Raw genomic sequence first — 26,966 nt, forward strand, 5'->3', positions numbered from 1 at the left:
AGATTTCCCTCTTTGTTTCTGATATCTGTAGATCACTTTTCTTGAATTTTTATCTCTTTTTTGTTGTGATAATCTTCCAGTAGTTTCACATCTTTAGTGTATGTGGAGGTACTCCCCCAGAGACCTCATGTTGCAACACTGACAGGTACCCTGATTTCTTACATCCCTACCACTCATTCCCTACTCTGTAAATTAATGTTTTATCCTTTGTCCTAGAATTTCATTTGCTGACACTACAGGTAGAAATTATGGGTGTTTCCTGACCTGGCCCCATGACTGGTGGCAAACATTAAGATTTCATGCTACTATCAAGGGACAACTACTCAGGTTTTAGCACAGAACATGAGGGACATTCTGGGAGGAAGGAGGCAGTTGGAAGTTGGGTTTAAATGTATATCAGTCAGGGTCCTGGCAGGAAAGAGATGGCAAACTCAAATTACTTAATATGAAGAGAGTTTAATAAACGATCTATTTACAAAGCTGTGATCACCAGAGTGTAGGCAAATCATAGCAACAGAGAGGTTTCCTAGGCTGGGGACAGCAGGAGCACTGTTACCCTCCTCAAGCCTGAAGGGGTGGAGGAACGGAGTAATAAAGGGGCCTGGGAGGCAGACAGTACGTGTAGAGAGCCACCTGATAACCTATGTGACCTTCTAATTAAGTGAAACTGGCAGCCTCCTGTGACCTGCCCCGAGTTGGAGTAGGGGCGGGGAGAGGGGAAGAGGTCAGCCCAATTTCCTCTCTTCCTCCAATCTTCTGAATATGCTCTTCATTACTCAAAGCTATCAAGGAGCTAGGAGGTAATTCCATGTGGGTCAGCTGCTGGGAGCAGAGTAAGGCAGTGAAGGGGGGAGAATAAACAGAGAGGGAAAATGGAAGAACTGTGGCAGGGAGGGAAACATGGTAACTAAGAGAAAGACAGCCACAGATTGAAGGTGATGCAAACTCAAATAGGTCATTTGAGTGGTTTCTCCTATTTTCAAAAGATCAAAAACAAGGGTGATTTGGGAAGGAAGCTTGTCCTACACTGGCTGGATTTCAGGAAAATTTATATTGAAAAGAAATTCATGGCTGTTTCTATGAAGTCAAATGCATCCCAATCTTTCTTTCTCTCTCTCTCTCCCCTGTATGTACACACAAGGTGTAAAGATTTTGAATGATCATAATTCTTGGTTTATGACTCACTCTTATTCATCTAAGCTTATTTTTTCATCTTTTTTGTTTGTTTTCAATACTATAATAAGCTGTGGTGAATCCAACACCCAGCACATGCATTAGAACTTTGACAATAACTTTAAATATATCCAAGTTCATTAGGTCAAGCTTACTAATTCTGTTGTTTAAATCATCTATATCCTTTCTTTCTCCTGCACGACCTATGATATATATTAAATATCCTACTACACTGGTTTGATTTTACCATCTTCTACCTGTACATTGTATTGAGTTTTATTCTTATCTTTGAGGTTATTGTATTAGATGCACATATGCTTAGCGTTGTTCTATGGTTCCTGATAGGGTGAATGTTTATCATTACATGAGTCCTTCTGTTCCACAATGTTTTTCCTGAAAATTCGGTTTTTTTGAAGTAGACTCTACACCCTACATGGGGCTTGAACTTACTACCCCAACATCAAGAGTTGTGTGTTCTTTTTTTTTTTTTTTTTTTGAATAAATAGAGGTACGATTTATTTGTGTTTGCTATCAGGGACTCCATGACAATGGAAAATGCACACTGGATACTTAATTTGTACACATGAACAAGACTCCTGGTCACCCTAATCTATTACAGTGTGATCTTTGATGTAATTGTGTATTTTTATCTCCACTGTGTAATTGTAAAACATAGAACATTGAAACAGAAAACAAAAACCCATAAAAATATGATGCTGATGACTCCTTTCCACTTCTCACTTCTTTTTTTTTTTATTTATAATGATTTTTTATTTTATTATGTTAGTCACCATACAGTACATCCCCGGTTTCCGATGTAAGGCTCGATGATTCATTAGTTGTGTATAACACCCAGTGTACCATGCAATACGTGCCCTCCTTACCACCCATCACTGGCCTATCCCATTCCCCCACCCCTCTCCCCTCTGAGGCCCTCAGTTTGTTTCTCATAGTCCATAGTGAGAGTTGCGTGTTCTATCAACTGAGTCAGCCAGGTGCCTCTTTCCTTAAAATTTAGTTTCTGACCTTAATATGTCCATACCAATTTTATTTACTTAGCACTTGTATGATGGATCCTTTCCATCTTTTGCAGTCAATCTCTGAAATGGCCTCTATGTTTTTAGTCACATGTCTCATGAATAATATCACCCGAATTTATATTTTGTGATCAATCTGTTGATCTCTGTCTTTTATTCAAAAGTTTAGTCCATTTGCATTTACTGAAATTAATGAGATACAAGACCTTTTATGCCATCTCATGTTTTTCATTTCATCTGCATGATTTCAATGGCTGTCGTTCACTGTCCACTCATGTCTGGAATCCACGCTAGCATGTGTAGCAAGCCCCAGGCTGCTGCCTGGCAGGTGGGTCTCCTTGGGCCTCTGCCCTGAGACATGTTTTCAGAATCTATTTAAATTGCTCATTTCTAGCATCTTCCTTCATGTAGGAATTATTTTTCCATACCCAGCCTTTTGCAGATATTAAGATTCTGTCCTGCTTTCATTATAGCTTGTCTCTGGACCCCAAGCCCCTTGTCTTCATGCAGACTGTGCTTCTTTAGACACCACCTGTTAATAGGATTCCCCCATTGCTTGTTGTTGTTTTTTTTTTTTTCAGGAAAACTCCTAAAAAGGCAATTACTAGTGTTCTTGAGACATTAACTTGATGAGTCCTTTTCAAATCAAGTAATCTATTAAAAACTGTATGGGTTCTCCAAAGTACACCGCCCCCCAATAATCCTAACTTTTTGAGAAAAGTAAACCAGATTATGAGAGAGTACTTATACTCTCAGCTCTTGCAGGAGGAGAGGAACTGTCTGACACTGGAAAAGTTTACAAGACAAGATTTGTGGTGAAAAAGAAAGCATGATGATAAATAGCCTTTGCAGAAGCTCATTAATATCACTGAATATCATTGAATCATTGTTCTCCAACCACTGAGGAACATATGGAGAGGCAACATCACTTGGCTCAGTCATTCCAAGCTGCTGATAACCAGAAACAAAATATACAGTAGCAGCAGGGGAAGCAGAGAGAAGGTAGAGTGACTTTCATTCAAAATAGGAACAGAAATGTAACGTTGCAAGGCTTTACTTTGAGAAAGAAATATAAAGATTAAAATTTTTAATTACAAAAATTTACCATGGAGCATAAAACCATGAGTAATTGAAGAGACATACCATGTTCACAGATGGGAATATAATTTTGGACTTAATGTATTTTCAAACAAAACCCATATAAGAGTAAGAATACAAGCAGTAGGTTAGATAAAAGTACTAAATTTAATGAAGTGAATAGGTATACTCTGGCTATATTTAAAAAAGGAATTTTCTTAGGAAATATACACTGCAGTATTTAAAGATAAAGGGCCATGATGTGTACAATTTCAGAAAAAATATTACATGTATATTTAGTACATGCATACTCTTTGTATTCTTTCAACTTTTCTCTATGTTTTACATCTTTATTACTAAAACAGAAAAAAAATTACTAGGTTATAAAAATATTACCCCTATAAAATAAAAATAAAATTCTATGAAAACAGGGCAATCAGAGAACTGAAAGATTCTAAAAGTCATTAAAAATAATGAATGGTCAACACCAACCAAGTACAGGGGTGACTGGGCGTCTCAGTCAGTTAAGCGTCTGACTCTTGGTTTCAGCTCAAGTCATGATCTCAGGGTCCGGGGATTGAGCCCTGCCTTGAGATCTGTGCTGAGCGTGGAGCTTGCTTGAGATTCTCTCTCCCTCTCCCCCGCCTCTCTCCCCACTTGCACCCTCTTTCTCTTTCTCTCTCTTAAAAAAAAAAGAAACTAACCAAGTACAGCATTTCCTCCTTTTACTACATTACTTTTTAATTCTCTCTCTTCTCTATACACTGTTATAATTTCTAAAGAACAGTCTTGTTCTCCAATTGATTATTTTTTATAGCATTTCAAATCTCTGAAAATAATAATAATTTGTTTAAGTTGTTTTTTTTCCCTGCCTTAGCCCTGAGATCATTTTTTCTCTTTTTGTTCATTGAGTCCTTCTTCATCACATTGTTGGATTTCCAAAAAGCATCTTCTCTTCATTGGTTATTAGTTCACATTTTGAAATAAGGCATGTAAGAGGAGCTTAAGAGGGGCACTTGGGTGGCTCAGTCAGTTAAGCAGCCCACTCTTGATTTCAGCTCAGGTCATGATCTCCAGGTCTTGGGATCAAGCCCTGTGTCAGGCTCTGTGCTCAGCAGGGAGTCTGCTTGAGGATTCTTTCTCTCCCTCTGCCCTGCCCCCTGCTCAGACACACACTCTCTCTAATATAAATAAATAAACTATTTTTTTAAAAAGTGGCTTAAGGAACAAGATGATGATGGAACTGAAGCTGGGCACAGGCAGTGGACGTGGTCCTGCCCAGAGCCCAAGACAGCAGTGAACATCTACTCAACGTCAGTCACCAGCGATAACCTAAGTCAACATGACACGCTGGCCTGGATCAATGAGTCTCTGCAGTGGAATCTGACGAAGATCAAGCAGTTGTGCTCAGGGGCTGCCTATTGTCAGTTTACCGACATGCTGTTCCCTGGCTCCAATGCCTTGAAGAAAGTGAAATTCCAGGCTAAGCTTGAACATGAGTACATCCAGAACTTCAAAATACTACAAGCAGGTTTTAAGAGAATGGGTGTTGACAAAATAATTCCTGTGGACAGATTGGTAAAAGGAATGTTTCGGGACAATTTTGAATTTGTTCAGTGGCTCAAGAAGTTTTTTGATGCAAATCATGATGGAAAAGACTATGATGCTGTAGCTGCCAGAAACTGCAGTGGCTCCCTCCCTCGTTGCTCCAGTTCTGAACAAATGGAACAAACCCCTCAGCTCTAGCAGTGAGCTCCACAGAGGCCCATCGCAACACCCAGAACTACTGCAACCCCTAAGGCTGGCCGGGGGTGGGGGAGTGAGAAAGAATCCTGGTGTGGGCACCGGGGATGAAGAAGCAGCTGAACTGATGGAGCAGGCCAACGTATTGAAACTCACCGCCGAACACTTGGGGAAAGAAAGAGACTTCCACTTTGGAAAGCTAAGGAACATTGCATTGATTTGCCAGGAGAACGAGAGGGAATTGCAGAGGATGGTGGACATTCTCTCTGCCACAGATGAAGGCTTTGTGATACCTGATGAAGGGGGCCCACAGGAGGAACAAGAAGAGTATGAACAGCCTGGACCAGCAGAGCAACATCTGAATTCTTCACTCTAAATCATGTGTTTAACTGTAAAATACCACCTTTTCTTATTCTTAGAGGACTCACTGGCTTCTTTTCACGAGCAAACAGTACCTCTTTTTAAGGTTCACTTTGCAGAAGTTTCACCCCTTTTCCAATTAGTTTAAGTTAGATTTTACCCTGTAGCAGAGTAGTATTAACATGTGGTTGGGTCACCTAGGGAGCAAAGAGGCTGACCACGGGGCTCACTGTGTGGACACTGGTAACACTGATTGCCGGAGAAGGTGTTTTTATGTGATACACTGAGGTGGAGACCTCAGCAGAGAAGTGTAAAGACTGATTTGAATTTTAAGCTAATGTGAAATCTTGGCAGAGAACGTTTTAATAAATAAATACCTTAAGAGTATTTAAAATATGTTTCCGTATGTCAAAATATAAAATGTAACATGATGGGAGCTTTTACATGTTCAACATTGTGTCTGAGAAGGAGGAAGGGCTTGACCTCCGGACCTTTGGAATCTGCTGTTCACAGGCCTAGCAGAGCTGCTCGAATCCTCAAAGACCTAGACCTCGGCCCAAAACGAAAGTTTAAAAAGTTTTTCTGTAAAGCCATTTGGTGTCCTTGACCAATAGTATCCTTGCTCTAAAAAGCAAGAAGCATTGTTGCCTGGATGAATAGAGGGTATGTTTCAGCCCTGAGATGTTTGAGTTGAAGAGCTTGAATTTCACCAAACATTTCTCTGACGATTTTTCCAGTTATCCCTGAAATTTCTACGTATTGTGTTTTTGGGAAATGAGGTCTGTCCGTTTTTTAAATCTAACAATTACTTTTGGGGACTTGCCCACATCTCTGGGATTTGAATGGGGGTTGTGCCTCATTTTGCTGTCTTTTAAGTTTACATTGAACATGTTTCTCTTCTCTGCTCCCCTCGCCCACTGGGGACTCCTATTTGGCTCCTCAAAAGTTTGCTGCTTAGAGTGGAAGTTCAGCAGACCAGTGGTCATGCTGCAAGTTCTTTCTGGACCTCTGGCAAAGGGAGTGACCAGTGAAGGCCATGGCTACCTTGAGTTCTGCAAGGCTGGGTCTTCGTACCTGCTGTCCACCGCCCCCCACTGTTATCAGAATACTTTGCCAGTGTGTTAATCTCTTGGAGATAAAATTTGTTAGAGTGTTACTAAATGTTAATTTTCTTTTGCAGAAGATACAGTACCATGTCTAAATTAATTATTAATATTTAAAATATTTCATTCCTTAACTTTTCCTCATTTGCTTTGCCCCTAGCCTGTTCAGTTCCTTTGTTCAGCAGAATTCTGCAAAATATGTGTCACCCATTACTGAGATTGTTCAGCCCCTGATGTATTTGTATTGATTTGTTCCTGGTGGTAGCTTGCCCTAAAATGTATGTAGAAAGCAAATATTTTATGATAAAATTGTTGTGTAGTGCATGCTCTGGTGTGGAATTCTGAGGAAAACCCAGATTCAGGGATTAACAATGCCAAATAATGCAAGTAACCAGCCATTGTTCAAGTAACAGTGGTGCTATTTCTCTTTCGTGGCCTTTTAGACTTTTGTTGCCCTAAAATTCCAGTTTATTGGGAACCCATTTTCCACCTGGTCTTTCTTGACAGGGTTTTTTTTTCTACTTTAAACAGTTTCCAAATAAAATTCTATATTTCAAGAGTGTCATGTCTTCTGAAGAAAAAAAAAAGTGGCTTAAGAGACTGTAGCAGTAAGAGGCTTATGAAAAGATGAGCTTTGGGCTTACTTGACTGACAATTCACTGGAAATATCATAACGTGAAGTTTCTTTCTTTAGGTGACTCATATAGCCAAAAAGCAGACTTTCAGCCTTTTAGTAGGGGGATGGGGGGAGGGTATGGTTAATAAATTGATGCTCACATTCTATTGTAGGGAAAGCCAACCATTCAATAAAAATGCTTAAGAAGGTTTCAATTAATTTCCATAAACGTACAAAATTTTAAAGGACTAAATAAACTAATTATATACAGTCCTTCAAAACAATGTTTTAGGACATTTAGTGACAAAACAAAATTGTTTATCGTATGTGAAATTTCAAAGTAGTTACAAATTAGCCTATTCACTATGATCTCAAACCTCTAACGCTTTCTATTTATATCTATACCTACATATATATCTTCAAAGCCTGGAAGGAAACAATGTCGCTCAAGCATCTAGAATACAACAAAGGTGATCTTTTCTCCTCTTTCTGCTCCAAATATCAACTGACAAATCTGCGGTTGGCTTTAAAAACACAGCAGTTAAATGAAATCCGCATGAGGAGCTATTAGTCACAACAGACCTCTTGAAGTTAGTTGAGTGACCAAACATTCTCGCCCTTTGTTCATCTCTGCCAGGTTTGTGGTACCACCTACCGTCAAGGCAACACAATTAGTTTTCAATCTCATTTGAACTGCTAAACCCACTTCTCAATCTTTTTATTTACTTATTTCTTATTCATTCATTTTTATTATTTTATTTTAATTTCAGTATAGTTAACATACAGTGTTATATTAGTTTCAAGTCTACCATGTAGTGATTCAGCAATTCTATACATTATTCAGTTCTCAGCACAGTGAGTGTGCTCTTTTTTTTAATGTTTTTTTTAAAGATTTTATTTATTTATTCGACAGAGATAGAGACAGCCAGCGAGAGAGGGACACAAGCAGGGGGAGTGGGAGAGGAAGAAGCAGGCTCATAGCGGAAGAGCCTGATGTGGGGCTCGATCCCATAACGCTGGGATCACGCCCTGAGCCGAAGGCAGACGCTTAACCGCTGTGCCACCCAGGAGCCCCATTTTTAATGTTTTTTTATGATATTATGTTAGTCACCATACAGTACATCCCTGGTTTCTGATGTAAAGTTCGATGATTCATTAGTTGCATATAACACCCAGTGCACCATGCAATACGTGCCCTCCTTAATACCCATCACCAGTCTATCCCATTCCCCCACCTCCCTCCCCTCTGAAGCCCTCAGTTTGTTTCTCAGAGTCCATAGTCTCTCATGCTTCATTCCCCCTTCTGATTACCCCCCTTTCTTTATCCCTTTCTTCCCCTACCGATCTTCCTAGTTCTTATGTTTCATAGATGAGAGAAATCATATGATAATTGTCTTTCTCTGCTAGTGAGTATGCGCTTAATCCCCTTACCTATTTCACCCATCCCCCACCCACCTGCCCTCTGGCAACCATCAGTTTGCCAAATAATCTTTAGTTAGGAGTCAGTTTGGGGTTTGTCTCTTTTTTTTCTTTGTTTTGTTTCTTAAATTCCACATAGAGTGAAATCATATGGTATTTGTCTTTTTCTGACCGACTTATTTCATTTAGCATTATACTCTTTAGTTCTATCCATGTTGTTGCAAAGGGCAAGATTTCATTCTTTTTTATGGCTGAGTGATATTCTCTCTCTCTACACGCACACACACACACACACACATACATTCTATATACATCCATATATATACATGATGGAATACACACACACACACACACACACACACACACACACACACACACACACACACAACATCTTCTTTATCCATTCATATAGCAATGGGCACTTGGGCTGCTTCCATAACCTGGCTATTGTAAATAATGCCATGACAAACATAGGGGGGTGTGTATCTTTTCAAACTAGTGTTTTCGTACTTCTCAATCATTTTACATGGCCTTTGCCATCAACCTTTCTCATTTCCCTCAAGTATAATTTAATACTTAAGAATTCATTTAAAAAATTGAAACAATAAATTTATATCATATTTCACTTAAAAGTGAGGAGAACAGAGACAAAGAAAGCTCTCACACTTTCCACATGATCTAAATCTTGGACCCATAAACACTGGGGTATTCAGATGTTGAGATGGGAACGCTGACGAGGACAGGGCACTCTCTTCCGTGGAAGAAGAGGGTTGTCTGAAGTATTCCCCTCATGCTGGTGCACATACAAGCCCTTCCCCTCTGAGCTGGAAATGACCACGGGTACTTGTCTTGCTGTGAGAGGAGAAGTTTTACTAACCACAAAGGATGACAGTTCATAAAATGTGTACATAAGATTAAGATAGTTTCAGGTTTCTAACCCGTGCAGAATCTGTGGAGTATACATTCATACAGTCAAGCCTATGTGTGGATGTTTATTTATAAATTATTTATTTTTATTTACTAGGCATCTACTTCATAGATTCCAGGCATTATAATAACTACTGAGAACACAGAGATGTCCACGCAGACCTTGCCCATTAGTGATCTGACAGAACAGAACTGAGCAATAACAGTGAAAATTTCTATCTCCTGAGAGAGGGCTGGTCCTGGATAGGGGGGAAGTGAAGGAAGATCCAGGCAGACCCATATTCATTTACCTCTTTTGAATAATGGAAGTGGGGATCATAAAGACTGGCCCAGGAGCTATGAGAGGCAGTGTTGCATAAGGCCTAAGCATGTCCCTCTAGAACCAGACTGCCTGTGTTTGAACTGTGGCTTTCCCATTGACTAACGTTGCAACAGCACGCAAGTGAACTCCCCTGCACCAGTTTCCTCATCTGTAACTATGAACGATGATTATCATACCTCCTCAAAGACTGTTGTAAGGACTCGGTGAGCCAATATTCATAAGGTATATAGAAAGATCCTAGGCATATAGTAAGTCCTCAATAATAAAAATAGAATAATAGAGGGGCGCCTGGGTGGCACAGCGGTTAAAGCGTCTGCCTTCGGCTCAGGGCGTGATCCCGGCGTTATGGGATCGAGCCCCACATCAGGCTCCTCCGCTATGAGCCTGCTTCTTCCTTTACCACTCCCCCTGCTTGTGTTCCCTCTCTCGCTGGCTGTCTCTATCTCTGTCAAATAAATAAATAAAATCTTTTAAAAAAATAGAATAATAGTAACAAAAAAATAGAATAGTACCGGTCACTTCGTACTAGAGTTCTACCACTCCATTAGGCTCCCTGAGAAAATAAATGAGCCCCCAAACAACTGGGGAGGCACCCGTGCACACTTCCCCTACCCTCAGTCCTATTTCCTTCTAATTCATTAGTATACCATGGAATCTTTGTTGACCTAGAAATGTAAGAATCAGCTACTCTTCACTGGGTCTGGTCTCTAATCAATTTTCATGGATTAGAGGCAGGATCAGGGACACAACTGGGTTATAAATGATTTTATTTGACTCTGATGTCCATTTGACCCCTTATTAAGGCAAGAACTTTGTCCTGGATTTTCCAACTGGGAAACACATTAAGCTCCTGATATTTATATTCATATATTTCTTGCAATACTTGCTAGTGCCAGGCCACCCCTAGTTTGAGATCAATGACCTGATTTGTGACTTTGGGATCTGGAGTGATATCTGTCCCCTCATCCTACTGCTGATCCTATCATCTCCCTTTGAGATTAGGACAACCTTGTAGAGGCAAGGGCAGGGAAGATACACATACACACAAAGGGGCTTCCTACAACTACTTCCTCACCCACAACGCTGACACCTACAGCTAACACGCAACTCTAACACTTAAGTAAAGACATCGACATCGATGACAAAGAGACTTCACAGGAGCTGTTTTCAGGGATAACGGTTTCCTCTCTGGCCAATGAGAAAAGTAGGTGTGAGGCAGCATCATTTGTCTCTAGCAGACTGAATTACTAAAAAGGTCAACAAGAAGCATAGAGCTGCAATTACGGGGGGAAATCACATAAAATACACATACCAAAAAATGTGTTATCATTAGGAATTACAAACATCTGTGAGGTCATATTGTAATAGAATTACTGAAAAGAGGTCCCATATTCTAAGATTTATAGTAAATCCAAATCCATTAAGCTTGAAAGAGTTGACCACATGAATTTAAGGAAATATCAGCAAGCATAGATGGGCAAAAATAACCACTATACTCATTTTCTCTGTCACCACACTTATCTTTCCATTTTGTAATGAATTTTCTAGTATACTTTACTTTTTTTTTCTCTGATTATTCCTTTTATCATAGAACATTTTCTTGTTATGTGGAGACAACTGTTACATAAATACTACTGAATATACAGCTTGAAAATATAACAGAGCTATTTTCTAACACCAGGATCAGGGCAACGATGGAACAAGGGTCATTCAAATACAATGGAATGTCCTAGCCCACAATCTTGAGCTCTTTGATACACACAGAACCTCAGCAGCCACACCAGTGATGACAAAAAGCTCTTCTGCAGATGGGAGGTGACATCACATGCCTCTGGAAGATTCAATCAAAAAGAAGGCAGATAAGAAAAATACATTTGGAGAAATAGGAGCGATGTTGTTTAAGGGTACAAACTTGCAACCGTAGATAAATACGTCCTGGAGATCTAATGCACGGTATAGTGAATATAGACAAGAATATTGGCTTATAACCACCAAGCATGAAAAAATTGCAGAAATTTTTGTATTTGTGACAGACAGAAAGAGTAAAATATCAAAAAATGAAATTAAATATATGGAGAGAAGCATAAAAAAATTAGGAAATTTAATAGAGGTCCATAGAAAATATAGATAAATGGAACGATATGCCCTGTTCCTGGATAGGTTTCTAGATTGTCTCTCTCTCTTTACAGCTTTATGGATATGTAATTGACATACACTCAACTGCTCATATTTAAAGTGAATAATTTCAGGGCACCCGGGTAGCTCAGTCGGTTGAGCATCCCACTCTTGGTTTCAGTTCAGGTCATGATCTCAAGGTCCTGGGATGGAGCCCTGCCTCACACCAGGCTCTGTGCTCAGTGCGGTGTCTGTTTGAGGATTCTCTCTCTCACTCTCCCACTGCTCCTCCCCCACTCACTCTCTCTCTCTCTCTCAAATAAATAAATAAATCTTTAAAAATATAAACCGAATAATTTCATGAGTTTTGACATATGCATACACCCTTAAGGCCATCACCACAATCAAGATAGTGAACATATCCATCATCCCTAAAACTTCTTTGTGGCTCTTTGTAAACAGTCTCCACCCCCAATCCCCAAGCAATCAGGAACTGCTTTCTTTCACTGTACATCAGTTTGTATTTTCTAAAATTTTAGGTAAATGAAATCATACAAGAACTCTTTTTACTGTCTCCTTTCATTTAGTATAATTTTGAGATTCAACCCTCTTATTGCATATATTAATGATTTCTTCCTTTTTATTGTTGAGGAATAGTTCATTAGATACATAATATAATTTCTTTATCCATTCATCTGTTGGTGGATATTTGAGTTGTTTCCAGTTTTTGGCTACTACAAATAAATCTTCTATAAATACTCTGTAGAAGTATTTGTATGTATCTATATTTCCTCTTCTCTTGAGCAAATAGTTAAGAATGGAACACTTTAAAAAATAGGGTATATTTTGTTTATCTTTTTTAAAAGCTGCCAAACTATTTTCCAAAGCAACTTTGGTGCCATCTTATATCCTACCAGCAGTGTGAGAGAGCTCTAGCTGTTTCACATCCTTGCCAGCGCTTGGTACAGTCACACTTTTTAATTTTAGCTATTCCAAAGAGAACATAGTTGCATTTTGTTGTGAATTTAATTTGAGTTTTTATAATGGCCTATGATGTTGAGCATTTTTCATGTGCTTATTTGCCATCTGTATATCTTCTTTGATGAGAGTGTTTTTCAAATCTTTTGGCCATTTTTAATTGGTTGCTTTTCCTCTTATTACTCAATTATGAATGTTCTTTAGGTATTAAAGATAAAAGTTCTTTATCAGAGATTTGTAAATATTTTTTCCCACCCTGTGGCTTGTGTTTTTATTTTTGTAATAGTATCTCTAGAAAACAGCTTTTAATTTTGATATAGTTCAACTTACTGATTTTTCTTTCATAATTTGTGCTTTGTATTTGTTAGTTACAAAATCTTTGCCTAACCTGAAGACACTGAGATTTTCTCCTGTGTTTTCTTACTGAATTTTTATAGTTTTCACTATTATATGTAGGGCTACGATCCATTTTGAGCTCATTTTTGTATGGTAACAAATTTGCATTGTTGTCGCTGATTAAGCTTTTTTCTGTCAGTTCACTGAGGACAAAATCTAGGCGGACATCTCTGTATTCTCAGTACTTCTTATAATGCCTGGTATCTACTAAGCATGAGACAAGGGTCTAGGCTTAATTTTGTTTATAGATTGTCTAATTGTCCCAGCACCATTTGTTATAAAGATTATCATTCTTTCCATTGAATTGCCTAGGCGCCTTTGTCAAAAGTTGATTATATACATAGAGGACTATGTCTGGAATCTCTATTCTGTCCCATCTGTCTATATATCTTATCTTTAAACTCATACCACACTGTCTTGATGTAGCTATCTAAAAACATCTTAGGGGCACCTGGGTGGCTCAGTCAGTGTCTGCCTTCAGCTCAGGTCATGATCTCAGGGTCCTGGGATTGAGCCCTACACCAGGCTCCCTGCTCAGTGGGGAGTCTGCTTTTCCTTCTTTCTTTACCCTCCCCCCTTGTGTGTGCACTCTCTCTCCCTCAAATGAATAAACAAAATCTTTCCTAAAAAACTTATAATTTTTTAAGATATAAGGTACAAAGGTATAAACCTTCCAACTTTATCCTTTTTTAAAATTACTCTTGCTATTCTATGTCCTTTGCATTTCCATATAAATTCAAGAATAAGTTGATTAATTTCTTCAATAAAGTCTGCATGGATCTGAATTGCAATTGTGTTGAAGTTACACATCAATTAGAAAAGAATTTATATATTGGCAATGTTGATTCTTACAGTTCTTGAACATGGCATATGTCTCCATTTACTTAGGTATTCTTTAATTTCTCTGCAGTGGTTCATAATTTTCAGTATATAGGTTGTACTCATCTTCTGTCAAGTTTATTCCTGAGTGTTTTATATTTTTGATGCTACTGTAAATAAAAATTATAAATTTCAAATTTTGATTATTCACTGCAAGTATAAGAAATAAAATTGATCACCTTTCTTGAACACTTCCCCAGCAACCTTGCCAGACTCACTTTTTCCTTATACTGGATTTCTTTTGTAGAGTCTATAGATGTTCTATTATAGGAATTGAATTTAAATAAGAAGTTGAAAAAATATAAATAAATAAATAAATAAATAAATAGGAACAAATGAGCAAAAGTTAAAGAAAAAAAAGAGAAACTGACTCTCAAATATAGAGAACAAACTGATGGTGACCAGAGGAGAGGTGGGTGGGGAGATGGGTGAAATAGGTGATGGGGATTAAAGACTACACTTGTGGGGCGCCTGGGTGGCACAGTCGTTAAGCATCTGCCTTCGGCTCAGGGCGTGATCCCAGCGTTCTGGGATCGAGCCCCACATCAGGCTCCTCCACTGGGAGCCTGCTTCTTCCTCTCCCACTCCCCCTGCTTGTGTTCCCTCTCTCGCTGGCTGTCTCTCTGTCACATAAATAAATAAAATCTTAGAAAGAAAGAAAGAAAGAAAGAAAGAAAGAAAGAAAGAAAGAAAGAAAGAAAGAAAGACTACACTTGTCATGATGAGCACTGAGCAATCCAGAATTGTTGAAGCACTGTATTGTACACCTGAAACTAAGATGACACTGTATGTTAACTAACTAAAATTTCAATAAAAATGCACAAAAAAGAAAAATAAGAATATAAATTAATAAATAAATAGGTGATGGGAATTAAGGAGTGCACTTATGTGTTGAGCACCTGGTGTTATATGGAAGCGTTGAATTACTATATTGTACAAATGAAACTAATATTACACTATATGATAACGGGAATACAAGTAAAACCTTAAAAAAAAAAGAAATTGACAAACTATGGCCAGGAACCAAATACAGACAACTACTGTTTTTTGTGGGATCTATGGGCTACATTGTATGGGCTAAGGATGACTTTTACATTTTTAAATGGTTACATTTTGGATGATCGAGTATCAACATAATATCCTTGATTTTGTCTCTTAGACCACAAACCCTACAATGTTCACTCTCTGGCCCTTTACAGAAAAAGCCAATTCCTAATTACAGAGTCAATCATATAACCTGTAATATAATTTTATTCTGTCCTTTCCAATTGGCATGACCCTTATTCCTTTTCTTGGTTTTTACACTGGGTAGAAACTTCAATATTATATTGACTAGAAGTGGTGAGAACAGAAATGTTTGCTTTAGTCTCAATCCTAGGGGGAAAGCATTTATTCTTTCACCAGTAAGTTTCATGCTAGCAGTAGGTTTTTCTTAGATGAGCTTGGTCAGATTGAGAAAATGTCCTCCTATTCTTAGCCTATTAAAAGTTTCTATCATGAATAGGTGTTGGGTGTTATCAAATATATTTTTGCATTAATTGAGTGGATAATTTTTGTTGGTTTTTGTCTGATAATATGGTGAATTGCATTGGTTGATTTTTGAATGCTATTTAGATTAAACCACTTTCGGAGTGACTTTTAGTAGTTTGTATTTTCAAGGAGTTTTCCCATGTCATCTAAGTGGTCCAATTTTTAAGGATAAAGTTTTTGATATATTCTTTTTATTATAATTTTAATTTCTGCACGATCTATAGTGATGGCCCTTCTCTTATTCTTGATATTTGTAAATTATGCTTTCTCTCTTTCCTTCCTGATCAGTCTCACTAGAGGTTTATCAAGTTTACTAACCTTCCCAAAGAATTATATTCTTGCACCATTGATTTTCTCTACTATTTTTCTGATTTCCATGCCATTGATTTCTACTCTGATATTAATGATTTCTTTTCTTCTGCTTAATTTGGGCTTCAGGTTCTATCCAATTTTCCAGTTTTTTAAGGTAGGATTTTAGTCTATTGAGATCTTTCTTCATTTCTAGCATAAGCATTTAACCCTGTAATTGTCCATAGGATTACCAATGATTTACATGCATTGCATAAATTGTGATATATTACATTTTATTTCATTCATCTCAAAATACTTTCTTAGTCTTCTTCTGATTTCTCCTCTGACCCATGGTTTATTCAGAAGAAGTGTGTTTTTTGGTTTACAAATATTTGGTAATACATTTTTGTGTTGATTTCTAGTTTAATTTCATTTTGGTGAATGAACAAGCTTTGTATGATTTTAATCTTTATGAATTCATTGATCCTTAGACTCTCCCTGCAAAAAAAGCATATGGCATAATTCAGAGTCCACTCATTTCAAAATCACCCAATAAAATAGGAATGTATGGATACCATCTTGATTATACATATGTGTGTATATGTTCCCTTGGAGGAAAGAGGAGGCATGAAAGGCTCCTGTTTTATTAAAACACAATGCTATTGTTTAATTTAAAAACTATATACATGTATTCTTCTGGTAATTTTAAATATAAATTTAAAATAAAATATCACTCTTAAGTTTCAGGAATGAATGCATTATATAATGCAGAAGGTAATGAAAGCTCAGTGTGAAAAAGAATAGCAGCTTGCACTGGAGTGGAAACAGCAAGGGTTTCTTTTTTTAAAGCATGCAATTTTATAGTAGCGATTTCTTACCTGTTAGAGCATGTAAAAGACTGAGCTCCTCTGTCTTCAGGCAAAAGCAAGCTTTAAGTTTGGCTCCATTTCATGCTTCTTTGTTTCTCAAACATCTAAAACCAAATCTCAGATTGCGTCATATTTTGGAAACATGGAAGGAATGATCAGGGAAATAAGAGTTGGCCAGGCAGCCACCCTCTAGGAAAGAATGCTGGCCTTTCCCAGTCCAAATCTTTGCAAGGTGAGAGGAGGAAGGGAAAGCCACAGCTCGCCTTGAATTTCTAAAGTGCAGAGTCTCCACCTGCTGGTTATGTGACCCGGTTAATATGCTTCTAGCTATCACTCTTCTAGGATGGTCAAGAGGGATCTTGAACTTCCAGTAGAATTGATGTGTTTTAGTATAATTTTACATCAGAAGAAAAACAAGATATGTACTCCAAAATTTTTGAAATGTAATTTAGGTCTTTAAGGGTGTGTCAATGAGAGTTTTGAATCTTGCCACAGAGGGCAAGTTTTAAAATAACACCCTTGTTAGCAATCCCTCTCCTTCTATCCACTCCTTGTAGTTTCTGCTCAGACTTTCTTCTCCCTTGTCTCTCTTGCATCTCCCTATCCCAAACCAACTCTCTCACTCTGCCTTTTCTGCAACACCAGCTTCCTTTCACCTTTTTTCTTCACTGCTTTCTGCCTTCTGATATTTCAGATAAGAAATCTGTTTCCTGCCTAGTTCCTGTCCTTTCATGTATAACTTATTTGTTAGTTAGCTTATTTCCTTTCTAAAAGCTGTGAGATCAATCTTTAATTATCATTGTTTTTCTTTTACTTCTGATCTTGTAATCAAACAATTTCATCCTACATATGTAACTATTTGTATATTTTCATTATTCCTGCTTGATGTCTCTAAGTTGCACGAATCTTACCCTTCCAAAGACTAAAGTCCTCCTTTAACTCAGGAAGGGAGTCTTCTATTATTTCTTTAATTATATTGTCTTCTATATTTATTACACAGCAATTGGAGGTTACTGTATAGAACTTCCTCAATATATTTTCTCAATTTTGTGTAACTCAATGTAGCTGGGATTCCAGGGTCCAGGTTTGTCTTGTTCTCTCTTCCCCACCCATCTATATTTTTATGACTATAAGACCACTACCTGAGCAGTCTAACTAATAACTGCTTAGTGTTTCTACATCTGCCTTTAAGAATTCTCCCTCATAGGGGCGCCCTCATAGGTGGCTTGGATGGTTAAGTGTCTGCCTTCGGCTCAGGTCATGACCCCAGGGTCCTGGGATTGAGCCCTGCATCAGGCTCCCCGCTCAGTGGGGAGCCTGCTTCTCCCTCTTCCTCTGCTATTCCCCCTGCTTGTGCTCTCTCACTCTCTCTGTAAAATAAATAAATAAAATCTTAAAAAAAAAAAGAATGCTCTCTTATAATGAGCACTGGGTATTATATAAGACGGATAAATCAAAGACTTGCACCTCTGAAACCAATAATACTTTATGTTAATTAATCGAATTAAAATTTTAAAAATTATTTTTTAAAAATGCTCTCTCATTACTTTCAAGAATGAAAGCAGGGTTTGAGGGGTTTTTTTGTTTTGTTTTGTTTTTTTGAAGATTTTATTTGTCAGAGAAAGAGCAAATGCTGGAACAAGCGTGGGGGGTAGGGGCAGCAGGCAAGCCGGGAGGGGGGGGCGGCAGGCGGAGGGAAAAGCAGGCTCCCCCTAAGTAAGGACCCTGATGCAAGGCTTGGGCCAGGACCCCGGGATCATGACCTGAGCTGAAGGCAGATGCTTAACCAACAGAGCCACCCAGGCGTCCCAAGAATGAAAGCAGTTTAAAACGAAACCATTTTTACATTATCTTATTCTTTCCTCTCTCCTTTGGATTCCAATACTCATATTTCCCCTTCTTTGCCTGTCCTCTGTATCAATTGTTGTATCACCGTGGCAGACACACCTTGGAAAGATCAAATGGCTAGAGAAATCAGTCCCACAAAGGGCCTTCTCGATAGATTCAAGATGGGCCTCACCTCTCCACTCAGGTGTTAGCTCTCAAACAGCTCAGCCAGGGCCAACACAGAGAAGTGATTGACTTGGAAAGATCAGTAGATGTGGCTTGTGTCTATGGAGTGAATGCCCATAAAGTTCACTGAAGATAAATTTTGAAAAAGTACTGCTACATGGCATAAAGGCAGAAAGTACAAAATGAAAAGAGGCTAAGAGGCTCCCCTAATGCCATTGGCAGGAAGCAGTCTGATGAAGCTATTCACCCACAAACAGGTACCACCTGCCATGGAACAAGGATGAGTCAGAGGACAGAACCAAGAATCCGGAGAGAAAACAAAGAGCCACCGAGGACCAGTCAGGGAGTTAACAGCTGGAGGACTGCCACTTTCTGGGAAGGAAAGCTGGCCTTCCCCAGTCCGCATCTGTGAAAGTGAGAACATGGATTATTCCCAGTCCTTGAAATGTAATCAAGGAAGTCTGGCTGGAGTTTTCCCAAGTGGAATTCAGAACTGCCATGGATTAGTGACTCCTTTTCACCTTCCACTTCCCTCCTTTTTGAATAAGAACACTTACAACAGTCATCCTACGCCTGCCCCACAACTTTAAGTTGGGTATATTGGAGGCAGATAACTTGTCTCTAGTTTCACTTGTCCACAAAGAGGAGTTGTACCCCAGGAGTTGTACCTAATGGATTACAACCAGGAGCCTCATTCTCACCTGGACCTCACTTAGATGATGAGATTTAGGGCCTGGGGCTGGTGCTGTAATGGAATGAGATTTGTTATTCTGCATGTGGGAGCAACTTGGAGCATTAGGGTCACACTCAAAGGTGATCCCCAATGAGTCATGCCCTTGTATAATCTCCTCCCTGGAAAGTTAAAGGGAATTGTGACTTGCTTCTAATCAGTATAACATGGCAATGTGACGGATGTCATGTCTTTAACAAGGTTATATTATATGGTGAATGTGATAGGGTGCCATTCCCTGAATTTGGATGTTATCAGGCAAAGTTGATGCGAGGTCAATCTGTGATTGTGTTTTGTCGTATTAGGCTTCATTTTAGCATCCTGGAGAAAGAGACTGTTCTTTGCTGGCTTTGAGGTAAACTCCATGTCGTCAGAGGGCCTGCAAGAGGGCAACATGGTAATGAACTGCAGGTGACCTCTAGGAGCTGAGAGTGGCCCCTAACCAGCAGCCAGCAGTAGGTTAATCCTGCCGACAGCCTGAATAAGCTTGAAAGTTGATCTTTCCCCCGTCAAGCCTCCAGTTAATAACACAGTCTGTGAGACCCTGAGCAGAGGGGCCAGGTAAGCTGTGACTGGACTTCTGACCTACAGAAACTATAGGGAAAAAATCTGTGTCGTCGTAACCTGCTGTTTGTGGTAATCTGTTATGCAGCAGTAGAAAATCGAAATCATCCAGGATACCTGTTTACCTATCTTATTTCACTGTCATTCTCTGGACATTGCCATTTTGAAATGCCCCTTGTCGTGTTTGAATTTGAATGTATTATCCATTTGTAATTTAGTCTTTATTTCTAATATGATTTTGTCTTTTTAAATAATTATTTCCTCTTCTGAGGTCAGTTAACTCTCATTTCATGACTTCTTGTCTTCGTTCCATTTGATTCCTGGGTCTTTAGTTTCTAATTCGAACTTTTTTTCACCTCATGAATGCCTAGTTCAGTTTGGGGCATAGTGCTACAGTTCTCTTCTGCTTTGCTGGTGGGGAGGATGTTCTTCTTGTTTCGGAGAAGATATGCATTATCTGACAGGAGCTTTACTGGAGCAATCTGCAATTATGTGTTCATTTTGTAATGTCTATTTTCCTGGACCAGCAAAAACACTTGTGTGTAGGTGGGATAAGAATTTTTATGGCTTTCTAGGTTTCTTAATTCAAGATCACCCTGTGCCATTAGCACGGTGAAGTACATTTTTACTAATAATAGGAATCTTTGGGAAAGAGGTTGACAGATCTTCTGATTTTGTGATTCTCTTTTGTTTCTGAAAGTAACTCAATTTCCCCTACTTGCTTCTTTTTTACCTTTACGACCGTGATTCTTGGGAACCTCCAAGATTTAAGGCACCACTTTATTCCATATAACACCTTCTCAAACCTGTCCTCCTTTGACTCTCTCTATATTCAAGTTCCTTTTTGTAGATTACACAGTATATATACTGTAGCCATATACTATGTCCCAAATTTGTTTTCAAAATTTCTCTGCTCAGAAAAAAATATTATTTGCAAGAATGATTTTCTCTCTGCCCACTCCACTCTTTTCTTTTCCAGTCGTACTAACTATTCTGACATAGTCCCTAAATGTGGCTTTGAAGGATTTGGGTATTTATGTCCCCATTTATATATTAAGTCAAAGCTCATAGTATTTTCCGTGTTCTGCTTACAGTGTAACTGTGGGTTACACATGATTTTCTTGTCTGCTTTAGAGCATAAATCATGAGTACAGTTGGATGATTTTTAATAAAATGAACACATTGGTTGGACCAATATTCACATCAAGAAATGGGAGGTTTACCTCAAACTCAGAAGTCCCTCATGCTGCCTTCCAGGGACTTCCTCCTCAAGGATAGCACTATCCTGATTTTTAGCAGTATGGGTTATTTTTATCTGTTTTGAAACTTTATATAAATGAAATCAAATACTATAAGTCATTCATGTCTGACTTCTTTCCTAAAAAATATGTGAGATTCATTCATGTTGTTAGTTCATTCATTCTTATAAATAGATACTGTGTTCATATTCCTAAATTTGTATATTTTACTCTTAATTTTTGATAGTCTTGTTTGTATTTATCATGACTAGTTCCATTATTATCATTATTTTATATGTTTATTAGTGAGCACACAAACACAATTTTTTTAGGTGTGTACCTAGTAGTGGCATCACTAGGTTTTAGGGTATGCATGTGTTCAGTTTTAGTAAATTTTTAAAAAAAGAATTTTTTAAGTGTTTATACCAATTTACACTCCCACCAGTAGTATATAACAATTCTAATTGCTTCACATATGTGCCAAAGCATGTTGTCTCTTTTCTTTTCCTTATAACAATTCTGGTAAGCATACAGAGATGTCACATTGTGAATTTAAACATTGCTAACCAATGATTAATGTGGTTGAGTCTCTATTTATCTGTTTATTGGCTATTTGGATATTCTGTTTTATAAGTAACTGTTAAAGTTATTTACCCATTCTCCTGTTGTGTTTCTACCTTGTTGAGATTGATTTCTAGAAATTCCTTAAATATTCTGGATATAAACCCTCTTGCTGAATATATGCATGCAAATGTCTATGCTCATAAGAGAGATCAGTCTGTAGTTCATCTTCTGGTTGTTTTGGATTTAATTTGCTCTCTTGTTTTCCTAGTTTCCTAAGGTGGAAGCCTATCTCATTAATGTGAGGTTTGTTCTTTTCTAATAGATGTGTTTACAGCTATAAATATCACCCTAAGCACTGCTTTAGCTGCATCCCATAAGTTTGGTATGTTGTATTTTTGCTTTCATTGGCTTTAATTTCCCTTGTGATCTTTTTCTTTGACCCATGGGTTATTTTAAATGATGTTGTCTAATTCCCAAATATTAAGAAAGTTTCTAATTTCTTTCTATTATTGATTTTTAATTTAATTCCACATACTTTGGATAATTTCGACCCTTTTAAAATTATGAAGACTTTTTTATGGCTTAGCATATGATCCATTGTGGAGAATATTCCATGTGCACCTGAGAAAAAGACGTGTTCTGCTATTACTGAGTGGAGTTTTCTACAGATGTCCATTAGATCAAGTTAATTGATAGCATTGTTCAAATTGTCTATAATCCTTGCTAATTTTCTGACTACTTGTTCTATCAATTTTGAAAGCAGAATATTGAGATCTGTGTTACTAAAAAGATTGAAGCAGTGATCAAAAACCTCCCAAAAAACAAGAGTCCAGGGCCTGATGGATTCCCTGGGGAATTCTACCAAACATTCAAAGAAGAAATAATACCTGTTCTCCTGAAACTGTTTTAAAAAATAGAAACAGAAGGAAAACTTCCAAACTCATTCTATGAGGCCAGCATTACCTTGATCCCAAAACCAGGCAAAGACACCATCTAAAAGGAGAATTACATACAGACCAATATCCCTGATGAATATGGATGCCAAAATTCTCAATAAGATCCTAGCTAATGGGATCCAACAGTACATTAAAAGGATTATCCATCACAACCAAGTGGTATTCATCCCTGGGATGCAAGCATGGTTCAACATTTGCAAATCGATCAGTGTGATAGAGCACATTAATAAGAGAAGAGACAAGAATCATATGGTCCTCTCAACTGATGAAGAAAAAGCATTTGACAAAATACAGCATCCTTTCCTGATTAAAACCCTTCAGAGTAGAGGGTAGAGGGTACATTCCTCAATTTCATAAAAACCATCTATGAAAAGCCCACAACGAATATCATTCTCAATAGGGAAAAAACTGAGAGCCTTTCCCCTAAAATGAGGAACATGACAAGGATGCCCACTCTCACCATTATTGTTCAACATAGTACTAGAAGTCCTAGCAACAGCAATCAGACAACAAAAAGAAATAAAAGGTATTCAAATTGGCAAAGAAGTCAAACTCTCTCTCTTCACAGATGACATGATACTTTATATGGAAAACCCAAGAGACTCCACCTCCAAATTACTAGAACTCATACAACAAATTCAGTAATGTGGCACAAAACAAAATCAATGCACAGAAATCAGCTGCATTTCCATACATGAACAATGAGACTGAAGAAAGAGAAATTAGGGAATAGATTCCATTTACAATAACACCAAACACCATAAACTATCTTGGAATAAACCTAACGAAGAGGTAAAGGATCTATACTCTAGAAACTGCAGAACACCGATGAAAGACATTGAAGAAGACACAAAAAGATGGAAAAACATTTCATGCTCATGGATCAGAAGAATGAACATAGTTAAAATGTCTATGCTACCCAGAGCAATCTATACTTTCAACGCCATCCCGATCAAAATACCAATGCCATTTTTCAAAGTGCTGGAACAAACAATCCTGAAATTCATATGGAACCAGAAAAGACCCTGAATCGCCAAGGAAATGTTGAAAAAGAAAAACAAAGCTGGGGGCATCACGTTGCCTGCTTTCAAGCTATATTACAAAGCTGTGATCACCAAGACAGCATGGTACTGGCATAAAAACAGACACATAGATCAATGGAACAGAATAGAGAGCCCAGATATGGACCCTCAACTCTATGGCCAACTAACCTTCAACAAAGCAGGAACAAATATCCAATGTAAAAAAGACAGTCTCTTCAATAAATGGTGCTGGGAAAATTGAACAGCTAAATACAGAATAATGAAACTCAACCATTCTCTTACACCACACACAAAGATAAACTCTAAATGGATAAAAGACCTCAATGTAAGACAGGAATCCATCAAAATCATAGAGGAGAACATAGGTAATAACCTCTTCAACAACCACCATAGCAACTTCCTTCAAGACACATCTCCAAAGGCAAGGGAAACAAAATCAAAAATGAATTTTTGAGACTTCATCAAGTTAAAAAGCTTCTTCACAGTGAAGGAACCAGTCAACAAAACAAAGAGGCAACCCACGGAATGGGAGAAGATATTTGCAGATGACATTACAGATAAAGCGCTGGTATCCAAGATCTATAAAGAATTTCTCAAACTCAACACCCAAAAACAAATAATGAAGTCAAAATATGGGCAGAAGATATGAACACTTTTCCAACAAAGACATATGAATGACTAACAGACACATGAAAAAGTGTTCAAAATCATTAGCCATCAGGGAAATTCAAAACAAAACCACATTGGGATACCACCTTATACCAGTTAGAATGGCAAAAATAGACAAGGCAAGAAACAACAAATATTGGTGACGATGTGGAGAAAGGGGAACCCTCTTACACTGTTGGTGGGAATGCAAGTTGGTACAGCCACTTTGGAAAACAGTGTGGAGGTTCCTCAAAAGGTTGAAAATAGAGCTACCCTATGACCCAGCAATTGCACTACTGGGTGTTTACCCCAAAGATACAGATGTAGTGAAACGAAGGGCCATATGCACTCCAATGTTAATAGCAGCAATGTCCACAAGAGCCAAACTGTGGAAGGAGCCAGGATGCCCTTCAACAGACGAATGGATAGAGAAGATGTGGTCCATATATACAATAGAATATTACTCAGCCATCAGAAAGGATGATTACCCGACATTTGCAGCAACATGGATGGAACTGGAGGAGATTATGCTAAGTGAACTAAGTCAAACAGAGAAAGACAATTATCATATGGTTTCATTTATTTGTGGAACATAAGGAATAGCATGAAGGACATTAGGAGAAGGAAGGGAAAAATGAAAGGGCGGTAAACAGAAGGGGGAATGAACTACGAGAGACTATGGACTCTGGGAAACGAACTGAGGATTTTAGAGGGGAGGGGGTGGGGGGATGAGCTAGCCTGGTGAAGGGTATTAAGGAGGGCAGGTATTGTATGGAGCACTGGGTGTTATATGCAAACAATGAATCATGGAACACTACATCAAAAGCTAATGATGTACTGTATGGTCACCAACATATCATAATAATAAAAAAGGGGTACTTTTTAGTAACAGAACAACATACAAAATATTAATCTCACTGGTAAAGGTAAACATATAGTAAAATTTAGAATAATCTGATGTAAATAATCACTTACAAAGCTAGTGGGAAGGTTAAAAGACAAAAATAGTAAATATAACTATAATTACAATAATTAGCAAGGGATACACAAGATAAAGAGGTATAAAACATGGTATCAAACATAGAATGCGGGGAAGGAGTAAAAGTGTAGTTTTAGAATGCACTCAAACTTAAGTTGTCATTAACTTAAAATAGCCTGTTATAAATTTCAATTATTATAGATAGGTCTCATGGTAACCACAAAACAAACATCTATAGTATATACAAAGGAAAAGGGAATCAAAGCATACCACCACAGAAAATTATTAAATACCAAGGAAAGAGCAAGAGAAGAGAGGAACAGAACTACAAAACAGTCAGAAAACTATTAACAAAATTAGAATAAGTACATACTTATCAATGATTACTTTGGCTGTATATGGATTAAATTCTCCAATTGAAAGACATAAAGTGGCCAAATGGATGAAAAGATAAGATATGCTGCCTACAAGAGACTCACTCCACATGTAAGTACATACACAGACTGAAAGTGAAGGGATGGAAAAAAGATAGTCCATGCAAATGGAAACTAAAAGAAAACTGGGGTAGCAATACTTATATCAGACAAAATAGACTTTTAATATCTTTTTCACTCAGTATGACAAGGCTATGATAAAAGACAAAGGAGAACATTACATAATAGTAAACAGGTCAGGGGCACCTGGGTGGTGCAGTCGTTAAGCGTCTGCCTTCGGCTCAGGGCATGATCCCAGCGTTATGGGATCGAGCCCCACGTCAGGCTCCTCCACTGGGAGCCTGCTTCTTCCTCTCCCACTCCCCTGCTGTGTTCCCTCTCTCACTGGCTGTCTCTCTGTCACATAAATAAATAAAATCTTTAAAAAAAATAGTAAACAGGTCAATCCAACAAGAGGATTACAACATTTGTAAATATTTATGTACCCAACATAGGAGCACCTAAATGCATAAAGCAGATATTAACAGACCTAAATAGATAAATAGCAATACAAGAATAATAAGAAACTTTAATATACTACTTTCATCAGTAGATGGATTATTCAGACAGAAAATCAATAAACTATGGCTTTAAACAATCAATACATTAGACAGATGGACTTAGCTATATTCAGAACTTTCCATCCAAAAGCAACAGAATACACATTCTTCTCAAGGTCACATGGAACATTATCCAGGACAGATCATATATTAGGCCACAAAATAAGTCTTAATAAATTCAATAAATTAAAATCATATCAAGCAACTTTTCTTTTTTTAGGATTTTATTTATTTATTTGAGAGAGAGAGAACATGAGCAGGTGGAGGGGCAGCGGGAGAGAAAGAAGGACAAGCAGACTCCCTGCCGAGCAGGGAGTCTGATGTGGGGCTCGATCCCAGGACCCTGCGATCATGACCTGAGCC

At 38.0% G+C, this 26,966-nt stretch overlaps 1 pseudogene; it reads left to right on the plus strand.

The window, feature by feature from the left end:
* The first annotated feature begins 2,505 nt into the window (after positions 1-2,505).
* Positions 2,506-5,406, plus strand: LOC113243680 (microtubule-associated protein RP/EB family member 1-like; annotated as a pseudogene).
* Positions 5,407-26,966: the final 21,560 nt, after the last annotated feature.

The sequence above is a fragment of the Ursus arctos genome, unplaced genomic scaffold, assembly GCF_023065955.2.
Source record: "Ursus arctos isolate Adak ecotype North America unplaced genomic scaffold, UrsArc2.0 scaffold_31, whole genome shotgun sequence".
Classification (NCBI taxonomy): domain Eukaryota; kingdom Metazoa; phylum Chordata; class Mammalia; order Carnivora; family Ursidae; genus Ursus; species Ursus arctos.